The sequence below is a fragment of the Panicum virgatum genome, chromosome 1K, assembly GCF_016808335.1.
Source record: "Panicum virgatum strain AP13 chromosome 1K, P.virgatum_v5, whole genome shotgun sequence".
NCBI classification, from domain to species: domain Eukaryota; kingdom Viridiplantae; phylum Streptophyta; class Magnoliopsida; order Poales; family Poaceae; genus Panicum; species Panicum virgatum.
Genome location: NC_053136.1, coordinates 43,198,013 through 43,210,395, shown reverse-complemented (window position 1 = coordinate 43,210,395; position 12,383 = coordinate 43,198,013).

Genomic DNA, 12,383 nt, shown 5'->3' with positions numbered 1-12,383 from the left:
CCAAAGGCGCGCCCCAGTTTCTAGTGGATTCTATTTTTAGCTTACTCATTCAAAAATGTACTCTCTCCTTTCCTAAATTTAGATCGTCTTGTGACGATTTTTCTCAGTAAAAGTTAAAACGACTTCTTTCTTTTTTTGAAGAAATAAAGTTAAAACGACTTCGAACGGGGAGGGAGGAGTAGAACGGAAGGCAGCCACAACTTTCGTGGCTGTGGCATAGGAACGGTCGGGCCTCTCGCCGAAAGAGGCAGGCAGGCCAGGCAGCACGATGCCGGCCGACACCGCCCGAGCCCGCGCGCTAGGAGGGCGGATGGTCCAGGAAGAGCGAAAGCCGGGCACGTCCACCGGCTCAGAATGCCCCGCAAATCGCTTTCGCGACAGCGGAATCCATCGCCGGTTAGGTGGGAGTGAGTGGCGATCCCCCCCCCCCCCCCCCCCCCCCCCCCCCCCCCCCTAACCAATACGTACGGCCGGCAAAAATTCAGCTGCCTGAATTAACTGGCACGGTATGGGGAGCAGATGATCAGCTGTGGAAGCTGCTTCGGCACTGACCTTGACTTGGCCATGCCTCCCATTATAGTAACATGTAGCTCTCTGTCGACATCACGTCAGATTAGAGTTTTGTTTCGAAGAGGAACGTAGCTGGGCATTGTTATAAGGTTAATTTCAGTGGGAGTGTCATAGGAGTGTCATGGACATTAAATTTACTAACATATACTAATAGTATGAGGAGAGAGAAAAGAAGAGTGTCATGAAATATGAGAGGAGTGTCATCATCATGACACTCCACTGGCACAATTCTTAAATTTCCAGACTTGGTAACTGTGTCAATGACACTTCCACTGAGACTGGCTTAAAACTCCGAGAGATGTTTTTTTGTTTTTAACCAACACCAGACTCGGATCGCAAAAAAGCTGTCTGCCAACGTGTCCCCAAAAGAAAGCTGACAACATAAATGAGCAATGGAGACAAGTAATCAACGTGCGCTACTACTACGTGCAAGTATAGGAGCAGCATCAATCAAAGCGGTGGCCACACGAGAGTACACGTACGTTGCCTACCCGAAACGCAACAGGAGTTGCCTGCACGCGAGCGACACCGAGATTACGACTGAAAGTCCCGTGGATGCAGATGCAGAAAGTCTGTTGGATTGAATCGAAAAGAAGTCGAAATAAAAAAAAGGATTTGCTGATGGAGTCTCTCTCGCTCGTTCAGTCGACATCACCCACGAACCATGGGGAGGGGAACGCCGGAACGGGAACCACATCGCCGGCCTCCACCGTTACCCACACCGCCGGAGCGGCCTCAGCGCCGCACGTGGCGAGGCGGCACTGGTCCGTCCTACTCGTCCAGCCGCCGGCCCGATAGCGGCGTCCGTGGTTGCGGTTTTTTCTTTTTTATATTTAAAAAAAATTAAAATTTCAAAAATATATGTCCGTTTTGAAATATTTCAAAAATATACCCCAGTCGCCCTCCCATAGGGCGATTAGCCCAAAGTGTAATTTTTTTTCTTCAAATTTGCAACGAAGTCCCTGGAGAAAAAAAAAGCCCTGTCGCCCCCCCAACGGGCGACAGGGGCCTGTCGCCCGTTGGGGGGGCGACAGCCCCCCTTTTTTCCAGGGACCTATTTTGAGCTATTCGAGCGTGTATTCGTTATCATCGTCGGCAGGATCTCGGCCGCTGACTCCTACCGCACCTAACTTGTCCATCATTAAATCACGGGAAAAAATCGCAAGAACTTCCCTTATTTCACGAGCATTATGGAACCCACAAACATAATAAGTTCACATCAATAGTATCTATAGAAACAAATGACAAGTAACCTACCACAATCATAAACATCGGATACAAATAAAGGTCCACAGCTATCTCATTACAAATAAACATCAGAGATACAAACATCAGATACATCTAACCACCCCTAGGGCGTCGGACCCTCTTAGCCCTCTGCTGGGCACGGACATGGCCCTCGGAGTAGGTGAGAACATCCGGAGACCTCACCTGTCGCTCAGGACGCGCAAGGGGCTGCGGTGTCTGCTGCTGAGAGATCCCAAGTGGTGCTCCTTCTAGCTGTGAATACCCCAAGACATCGGGGTCACCTTGCGCGCCAGGCTCTTCTGGACTCAAGCTGTCGAAGTCGTTTAAGGTGAAGGTCTCGTTATCTGGTCGAAAGGAGGAAGAAGAAGGTCCGGCGCTCGCATGGGGGTAGAATCCTACGCAAAAAATGTGGATGTTAGCGTACGCTCGTATATTTTGTCATGCCATGTAGAAACCGAAATACGAAACATAAACTAACATGTGTAGGCCGGTATCTGTGGCCCCGGTACCATCCCTGGATACGGTCCGCCAACTGGTGCTGTCCCTCTAAACATTCCAGTATGGCCGAACGCAGTAGCTGGATCGTATCCTGTATGTGATATTAGTAAATATGTAGGAACACTTGATGTAATTTTAAAGAGATATGTACGTTACCTGCACTTGGGAAGAACTGCGATGTCGGCCCGTGCATGGTCGACGGACACGGGAACGACGACGAGGCCTGAGACGACCCGTGTATCATCATTAATTCCCATAATTCACTTTCTACCTCCCAATTAACAAGAGACTGGACAGTGATCACATGTGTCAACGGATCAACATGGAACCCACGCTGCAGCCACTTACATATGGAACTAAAACTCCTTTCCAGAGATTTATCTATGCCGCTAGATGTGCGCTTAAAGGCAGAAAGATCTACTCCATTTGGCCCAAACATAACATTGTATTCACCATAAAATACTTGAAACTGCATCTTGGTCGACATATTTGTATATCACATAATACTTATCGAGTTATACTCTTTACTTCACTACCTTATTCAATAATCCGTAAAAACTAAGTATGAAATTCAACTACAACGTATAAGTATTCATAAATACGTGATGACACTTAAATTCTATACTGCATATGCCAAATTCTATTCTAAATCATAATTAATTTATAAACACGTCTCTAATAGTACTGCAATTGTAATAATAAATGCGTAGAACTAATTTTCTAAACTAATTTACTACTACGTAACTACAAACTAAAGTATCATTGAACTCCTACTTAAATGGATCTACTATAGCACTAATTAAATTAAATTACTCACCCCTACTTAAATTACTCATATTTAAATATGTAGTACTTAAATCTAACAATATATAAACTAAATGTACTAACCTACAGATCACAAGTGCTGAATCCGGCAGGGCTTCGCCGCTTTCCTTCTCCTCACTCTTTTTTTTTTTCTGGATTTTTGGTGGAATTTTCGGGCTCAAATGAGGAGGGAAGGGGAGGGCTGGACCTTTTATAGGGGGAGGTACCTCGGTCGCCCGCGGGGGAGGGGGGGGGGGCGACAGGCCCCCCCTGTCGCCTGCGTGGGGGGCGACAGGCCCCCCTGCCGCACTACCGCGCCCGTGGGCTGGGCCCAGCGGCGGTCGCCCGTGGGCCGGGCGACAGGCCCCTGTCGCCCAATGGGAGGGGCGACAGGGCTTTTTTTTCCTCCAGGGACTTCGTTGCAAATTTGAAGAAAAAAAATTACACTTTGGGCCTGTCGCCCTATGGGAGGGCGACCGGGGTATATTTTTGAAATATTTCAAAACGGACATATATTTTTGAAATTTTAATTTTTTTTTAAATATAAAAAAGAAAAAACCGCTCCGTGGTTGGGATGAGACTTGGGCCGCTCGTGCGGGCTCGGTGCCGTCGGCCGCAGGGTGCCGCAGGAGCTCCTGTATATCTCGTGGAAGATAGTTAAACAACTTATTTATAAAGTCCATCAAAATTTATTTAATAGTTTATTTAATATTTTTTATTTGAAAAAGTGTTGAATCAGCATCTCAAAAATTGTTGAACCAGTATTTCGAAATTGTTATACCAATATTTTCAAATGTTGAACCAAAATTTTAAAAATGTTGAACAACATTTCGAAAATGTTGAACCTCAACGATTTTTTTCCTACCTTCTTCTCCGTCGCCGGTGGTTGGCGGCGGCGCTGCGAGGTGCGGGGGCTAGCACAGGTGGGGAGCAAGGTTGGCACAGGCAACGGCAGCAGCGCTGCGCCCCGCGCCCGGCCTGCCGCGGGAGAGGTGGCGGCGTGCCGGCAGGCTGCAAGGGTGGCGGTGCAGAGGAAGGCTGGAGGCAGGGCAGCCACGACGGTGCAGCGCGGTGGCACAGCGGGCCGCGTTGGGGGCAGCGGCACGGAGGAGGGCTGGAGGCGAGGCAGCGGGGCAGCCGCGCTGCTCGCGTGGGCAGGGGGACGGCAGCGGCGGTGCAGCCTGGCGGCGCGCGCGGGTCGCGTTGGGGGCGGTGGCGCGGGCAACGCAGGAGGACTGGAGGAGCTGCAGATGAGAGAGGAGGGGCGTGGGTTAGGGTTTGAGTGGGTTGATCCAATAGTTGTATATGGTTGCACGAATCTCAAATATTAGAATGTGAGGGAGAAAAAAAATCTTTTAGGACCCACGGTGCCGCAGCTCGTTACAATTAACTGGGTCGGAAGGTAAGCAGGCCCGCTCGATCTCGACCGATCGAGCCCGCGCGCGTGCAGCCTAGTAGGAGTATTTTCTTTTTTGAGGGGGGCGTGCAGCCTAGTAAATGATGCTTACATCCCTTAAAAAAAGTAAATGATGCTTACACAGTTACACTCCCTCCGACTCCAAATCACCATCCAACTCCAAGCCACACGCACTCTCGACCTCTCGTCCTCGTTCCTCTCGTCCTCGTTCCTCTTGCTACAATTCAGATGGGCGTCGCGAGGCGATTTCGATCATGGTCTCGATCTTGCCAGCTCCTCCTCGCATCCGGCGGTCGTTCCAGTGCCGGAGGCGAAGAGAAGCTAGGGATCGATGGCCGATGTACATACCCTTAGCCTTAGTAGCTAGTTTAGGGTTTCGGTTCTTTGCTTCGTCCACGGCGGCGCGAAGATCAGTAGCTCCAGGCAGTGTTCGCAGAGTGAAGACGGCGCTGCGTCCATTGAATAGGCTTTGCTAGCCTTTCCTCCACCTTGCCGGTATGCGCAGCGGCGATGGGTTGGTGAGTTGCATGCTCACCGAATCTAGAGTTTCGCTAGTTCTCGGTTTGTTCCTTCCTTATCTTTGTCGCGGGCGCGGGGGGCACCGCGGTCGTTGCCAACTCCGATGAGGCTATAAGAAGGTATGTTTACCATACTATCTATGAAATCGGGTGTGTGGTTGCATCACAACTGTTTGGGTATTCTTCCCCTTTCGGTTGCTTTGCCACTTGGTGATTTGGGGTTGGCGGCGCTGCTTGCAGCGTCTAATCCCAAGTTCCTTGGGCGTTCATCGATTCAACGGTATGTCGACGAGTTAGGCGTGCTACTTGAGCAATAAAAAACTTTCAAGGTTCTTCATCGGGATGGGAGGTGGCTTCAAGTAGCAACCTCGGCGTTGTTCTCCTCCAACCTCCTGAGGAAAAGCTGATAAGTGGGTCCCACTTTGTCAGTGTCTCCTAGCAGGCGAGCGGCGGGCGTGGGTGGTAGTAGACCGTGGAGGTGCAGCGGGCCGTGGCAGTAGCGGGCCAGCTGGGCCGTGCGGGCGTCTGCACGAGCGGGCGGAGGTGCGCAGGGGCTGGGCCGGCAAAGGGGTTTCGGGCCGGTTCGATTAGTTGGTTTAGGTCCAGTTAGTATTAGCCTCTTTGTATGTAATTTGAATGTCCTTTTCAAATTAAATACCACCTGAATTCATTCAAAAACCATTTAAACATGGAAGGGCAAGTAACATTCCAAATATTCCACACTAACATTTAGGTCCTTGCATTTAAATTAGATTTTAAATTCTAGAAATTTGAGAGAGATAGCATTAACCACTTAAATTGTTCTATCCAATTTCACTTTGACACAAAAAGTTTTTGAAAAATTCACATTTTTGAAGAATATAACATTTCGTAAAATAGGATGTTACGAACACCCTTGTTTCTTGCAATCTATAGTAAAGTCTAATGCATCAACCACGGCAGCAAATTGATTAGTTTTGGTACCTTTGGATGGCCTAGTGACGATCAAGGAGAAAGAGACCCCTTGGTAATTTTTCTCATGTGGTGGAGTTGGGCTGGACACATAAGGTTTTAAAAGTTTCTTTTAAAAAAAAGGGTTTTAAAAGCAAAGGCTCCTTGCAAAAGTGGAAACTTCTCAAGAAATCCAAGGAACGAACATCCAACAAATAAGTGACCAAACATTTTTTTTGCGGGTATAAATGACCAAACATTGAGCTGAACATGTCGGAAGTATGCAATATGCTCAAACGTATACGGATTAATGATTGATTATCCTTGAAATGTATCCCCTCCGTTCCAAATTGTAAGCCTTTAATTTTGTCCTAAGTCAAACTTATCTTGATAATACATTAATTTGTTGCAGATGTTAAAATATTTTTCCTATAAATTTGTTCAAATTACCGTTTTATTAGATAAAACTAAAACAAGCTATAATTTGGAAGAGGTAGTACAAGACGAATGATGCTAGTCCTAGTTTCAAATCGCGTACATACCCACTTTAGCCTGGTTGAAGTGTAACGACGATACTGGCTTATTAAGGCTAATAATGGTGTTCATCCTCGCATACATGGAACAGTTTACATTGCTAGGACCTGCAGAGTATCTATGCTCCATGCCAGATAGACGTCAAGGTTGCAAGGGTCTACGAAAGGTCCCTGGTCAGAGAATGGCAGGCGCGCCGGTTCACCCCATCCAGTGTCGAGGTGGACAATGTAAAACAGAAGGTCCATCGATCTACTTCCCGTGCAGAAGTACACCGCATTGGCAGCGATAGAAGGAAACAGCCTGGTGGAGATGGACAGCGCCCGAGTGGAACCGATGAACACCGCGCGGTCGGCGCCCACGGTGCTGGATGGAACGAGCTTCCCTTCGTCGACGTCGACCTCGAACACCTCGACCTGTTGACGGACCCTGCTGGCGCGCACCATGAGCATCCCGGCGCCGTGGTCGTTGCCAGATGGTACAAGGAAGAACTCGAAGAAGGGCCTCGTAGTCGTCGTAGCTGGAGGAGCGGTGGCCGTGGGCTTCGTGGCGGCGGTTGCCCGCCTGATCACGTGCACCAGCCGGGGCTTGGGGTGGAGCTCCACGGCCAGCACGTCCCCGGCGGACGTTGCCATGTAGAAGCGACCGCGCAGCGAGAGGGCGGAGCTGAAAGAGATGCCGCGGTCGAGCTCGCTCGTGTCGACGAGTGCCCAGCGCGGTTCCCCGAGCCGGATGCAGGCGATCACCGGGACCTCCCCGTCCAAGAAAAACACAATCGTGGGCGGGGAGGTCCCCGCGGCGCCAGCGCCACCGTCGATAACGCCGAAACCCCTGAATTGGTATGCGCCGCCGTCCAGCGCTGCCGGGGACGCCTCGGACACGACGGAGGAGAAGTCCGGGAGGTCGGTTACCGCGTGTGTGAGCGGGTTGAGGAGGCGGACGACGGAGGCCGCCTTGTTCCACAGGACAAGTAGGCCCTCGGCGTAACCCATGCCGCGGTGCCCGGAGAGCTCGCCCGGGAATTCAACGTGGGTCAGCGAGGCGCCCGTGGCGACGTTGAGCAGCCGGAACTTGCGCGCGTCCTCGCCGTATACGTAGTTACAGCGAAAACGATCCAGGTAGTTGACGGGCACGACCCAGTTGCGGGGGATGAAGCGGCTGTGCAGGCCGCCGCGCGGGTCCTCCGTGGACTGCCGCCACGGCTTGCACACCGAGCGGAAGCGGATGTACTCCGTCAAGTCGACGCCGAGCAGCCGGCCGGCGATCTCCGCCGCAAGGTCCGGTGGAAGCTTGGTCCAGTCCCTCCTACGAGAAGGCGCGCGCACGCATGGCAGGTAAGTGCCCAAGTGCCCACGACATTGTAATGGAACCGGAATGCTGCTGGTACCTCTCAGAATCGCGGTCCGGTTCGTGCATCAGACGCCGAACGTCGCAGCCGGTCTGCCGCCGTTGTTTGGCCGTCGGATCAGCCTGCCGGACTTGCCCGCGACTATGCGACGTGTTGGCCAGTGCGCAGGTATACGATGACTGGTGAAAGTGTAGTCTGTTCGGCGCTCAACGTGAACAGCTGATTTGTTATAGAAGGAACTTAACAGCTGAGCTGATTGTGGGGTTCTTTATACTAATCCAGAACCTTTCTTCCAACGTCAAATCCCTCCTCAAACTTTGAATTTGTCAAAACAATTTTAATTTGTGCACATAATATATCTTCCCTTGAAACTGTCGACATGCTATGTTCTGGGAAATCACAACATGACAACAACAGCTCCTGGCACTAAACATTCTTGGACAGATCAATGGCTCCTTTTCTGGGACAAACACACTTGTTTCGTGCAATCTAGTCAGAGTTTAATGCATCAACCACTATAGCAAATCGATTGGTTTCGGTGTCTTTCAAAGGCCTAGTAACGATCATGATATTATTGACTCTGGTGACTGGTCCACGTTAACTCCAGAACCCCACGGCTACGAGTAAGATTGTAGAACAAGCGGGTTCGGGCGGAGGTGGTCCTTTGCCTGTGTCGCACCACCTCCGCCCAAACCCGCTCTCCTGTTTCCCCTCCTCCGCATTTTGGGCTCACCGACAGCTATAGACTTGGCGGCGCATTGGGGCTGGATCTGCACGTTCCCTCGCCCGACAATGGCAAGGTTTGTCCAGCAGCCATGGACATGGTGGTGATCGGGGCTGGATCTGCGTGTTCCCTCACCCGACAGCGGCAAGGTCCATGGAGCGCGGACGCTCGCTCCGACCGTGCGTGGAAGTGGTGCAGTGTTCTTGTTCGGGTGCCGCCGCGCTTGCCCGAGCGCAGGTCTGCCATCAGGTTGCGATATGCGGGGCTACCATCAGGTTGCAATATGAATTGGTATTTTGTTATCTTTTTTGTGCTTGTGGTCTCTTGTGTAGCTTTGTTAGGAATGTGCTTGAAACTCTGATCAGTTTGAGTACAAATTTGTGTTGAGGCACTTAGTGCCAGTGCCGGCACGGGCAGCACGGCCCGGCACGGAAACTAGCTCATAGTGTCGTGCTAGTGCCGCGATCTCGGCATGGCTAATCAACCATGCTGATTAGTGTCCAGCCGATACGTGCCCGTGCCCATGCCCGGACCCGTGCCGTGTGGCCCGATTGGCCAACTATACCCATGGGTCGTGGCCATTGGTTCTCGTAAATCCTTAGCGTTTGATAGGTTGGATACCAAAATATAAGCACGCCAAAATATGGGCATGCCAACTTTGTTTTTTACCAAAACGTTATCAATTTTAGAAGGTGAACTATTTTTGGATTCCAACCAAACAAGTGCCAAATTTGTTTAGCATGCTCATATTTGGCATGGTAAATTTTGGTAGCCAACCAATCTGACTCTTAATTTTTTTCGGGAAATCATCGTCACTCTCTATCGAATGATGGACTAGTAAACTGAGATACCCAATCAGGTTCTACATGCCCACAGCCGTCAGCATTTGTTATCAGGCCCAGTTTACTTCACAGGACAATGTGTAAGTGGGCCTGAATTCAAAAGGGTGTGCGGAGCAGCCCAGGTGGCCCATCGTCATTTGTCCTACGAAGCATATCCGCGCCCTGCCCGTGGGCCGTGGCCGGGGCTGTACTGGCCGATCGGATCGATGAGTATGAACGGGGGAAGTGGAGCCGCGGTAGCCACGCAAACGCACCGAGACACGAACACGGAACGCGACACGAGGAACAAAAAAAGGAAGAAAACGAAAACGAGACACTAGCATTTGTCACGTTGCTGGGAACAAGCATGTTCTCCCTTTCTTTTTCGAGAACGTGAGGTCAGGTACAACAGTCTGAAGTCTGAAGATGACAGATGGGAGAACGACTACGAGACGAGTCGGTAAAGCAGGTTACGCTATGCTCCTACCCGCGTACGTCTACGGTCGCCGATGCAGACTTTTTTTTTTGATCGGAGCACACCTGTATTAAGATAAGGAAACAGTAAAAAGTCTAGTACAAATACTGATACGCCCAGGTAGGATAGAGTAGCTGTTCCACCGAAGTACTTGCAGAAAGGCCCAAAAAAAAGAAAATACATTAAGGGCGCGTTTAGTTCCCAAAAATTTTCACCCAAAAATTTTCATCTCCCCTTTAAACACACGTATGAAGCATTAAATATAATTGAATAACAAAACTAATTACACAGTTTGGATGTACACGTCGAGACGAATCTTTTGAGCCTAATTAGTGCATGATTAGCCATAAGTGCTACAGTAACCCACATGTGCTAATGATGCGGTCAAAGGCCTCAAAAGATTCGTCTCGCGGTTTCCAAGTGAGTTCTGAAATTAGTTTTTTAATTAGTGTCCGAAAAACCCTCCCGACATCTGGTCAAAGTGTCGATTTGACATCAAAAAATTTTGTTTTTGGAACTAAACGGGCCCTAAGTAGCAGGACGGTCGACTGAAAGGCGCGGCTTCTTTCAGCTTGGCTGTTGCCGCTGTTCCCCGATCCCGGAGCCTGACACCCATCCCCCATCCGGTGCCAGGCGTCGGGCGTCGTCGTGTTCCATCTGCTGCTGATCTGACCTCCACCGGTGCGTGTCCTTCCTCCTCCATCAATGCTCCTGTCCTGGTCTCTAGCAGAGTTTTTTGGTTGGCGATAAATGCCACGCTGTTAAGAAGTTTTTTATTTCAAAAAAAAGAGAGGAAAGGTTTAGCTGATCTATTGTTTCACATTTCCACTGTTGAGTTTCTGACAAAATCAATTTCTGTAGCTGCTTTGCTCTTTTTCATGGAGCGGCTTGCCTAGGATCCTTTTCCACTGCCGATATTTTCATCTTTTTTTTTCTTTTCTCGAGTCCACTCATCTTATCCCCTCTGGAGGACAGGAACCGATCCTACCTTCCACCACCTAAAGTTTCGATCCCACCAGGATAAGATCATCATGTTCATGTACGTGTTTCCCGAAAAAGCACATCGCCCTTTTGTTTTCCCAAACGACCGAGCTCAAAAGGAAAAGGGTCAGGCGTATGCGCCCGGTGACGAAAGGTACGCGCTGTGCGACCTCGTAATGACCTGAGAAAGCATGTAGCAGCAGCCCACTTGCATACAGTGGCTTGGCATGTGAAAGTAGCGGCGCAGGTCGAGAGATTTGGCCCATGGATGTGAGAATCTTCTTCCCTTGCATGGGAGGTGAAGAACATTCCCCCCTTCAATTCGCAGTCAGAATAAAATAAAAAAAATGTCCGCTGGAGTTGATCCTATCGGCCGCGGAATCGACTAGTGAAGTCTACTCGGGAAGCCATTGCTGCTTTTGTGCTCAGCTTGCTTTTGGTCTTGCTGATGTGGCAAATCTTTCGACTGATTTTCTGTTTAACTGAAGATATTTTCGTTAGATTAGAGTAGTAATAGTTAATTTTCCTGGGGCATCCATGTACAGTAGTTAATTACAGTACAGTCAGACGCACGGTAGCTCTGTCTGGATGGACCGTTGGATGCTTCAGACTTGCAGCCCGTTCGATTACACAGAGGTCAGACCATTCGCTATTCGCGGCTCGAGTAGACACTACTGAAACGTCAACCTCAGCTGCCTGGGTCTGATTTTCAATTCAGGTCCTGTTTAGATTTTTTATTCGTAAACCCTGTAAATTTAAAAAAACGTTACATCAAATATTTTGACACATGCATGGAGTACTAAATGAAGTCTATTTATAAATTTTTTTACAAAGATGGGATGTAAATCGCGAGACGAATCTAATGAGCATAATTAATTCATAATTTACAAAAGTGATGCTACAGTAACCATCCGTTAAGTATGGATTAATCATGAATTAATTAGCATCATTAGATTCGTCTCGCGATTTACAATCCATCTGTGTAAAAAGTTTTGTAAATAGACTTCATTTAATACTTCAAATTAGCAAAATTCCTTTGTAAAATTTTTACATGTAAAAATCTAAACAAGCCCTTAGCAGGTCCCAATAGCTTCTTTCCCTTGGAGGGTCGACCTAATGATCCATGCATTGCATGGGTCCAAAAAAAAAAGGGCAGGGTTCCGTTAAGCAGGATCACAAGATCGAGGTCGCGCTGTCGGTGCCTGATCTCAGCGCTCCACATGACAAGTGCCCAGGGAGCACCGTTGGCTGCTAGCGCCATGGCCGGTTTCCACTTTCTACCATTGTTTACCGCGATTGCCTACTGATTTTGTCGTGCCCCTCGCGCCTCAAGTTCTCGGTCGATCTGGCGTTGAAAACTCACCGGGGGCAGCGCAACAACTGCGCCCCGTGAGCCCGTGCCAGCGCCAGGCGTCGCTGATCCCACCCACCACCACCCCACCAATTGCCGTAGCGGGCATGGCTGCCCCGCGAGTGAATGCGCGGGGCAGGGGATTCTGCAGACGACACACACAATTC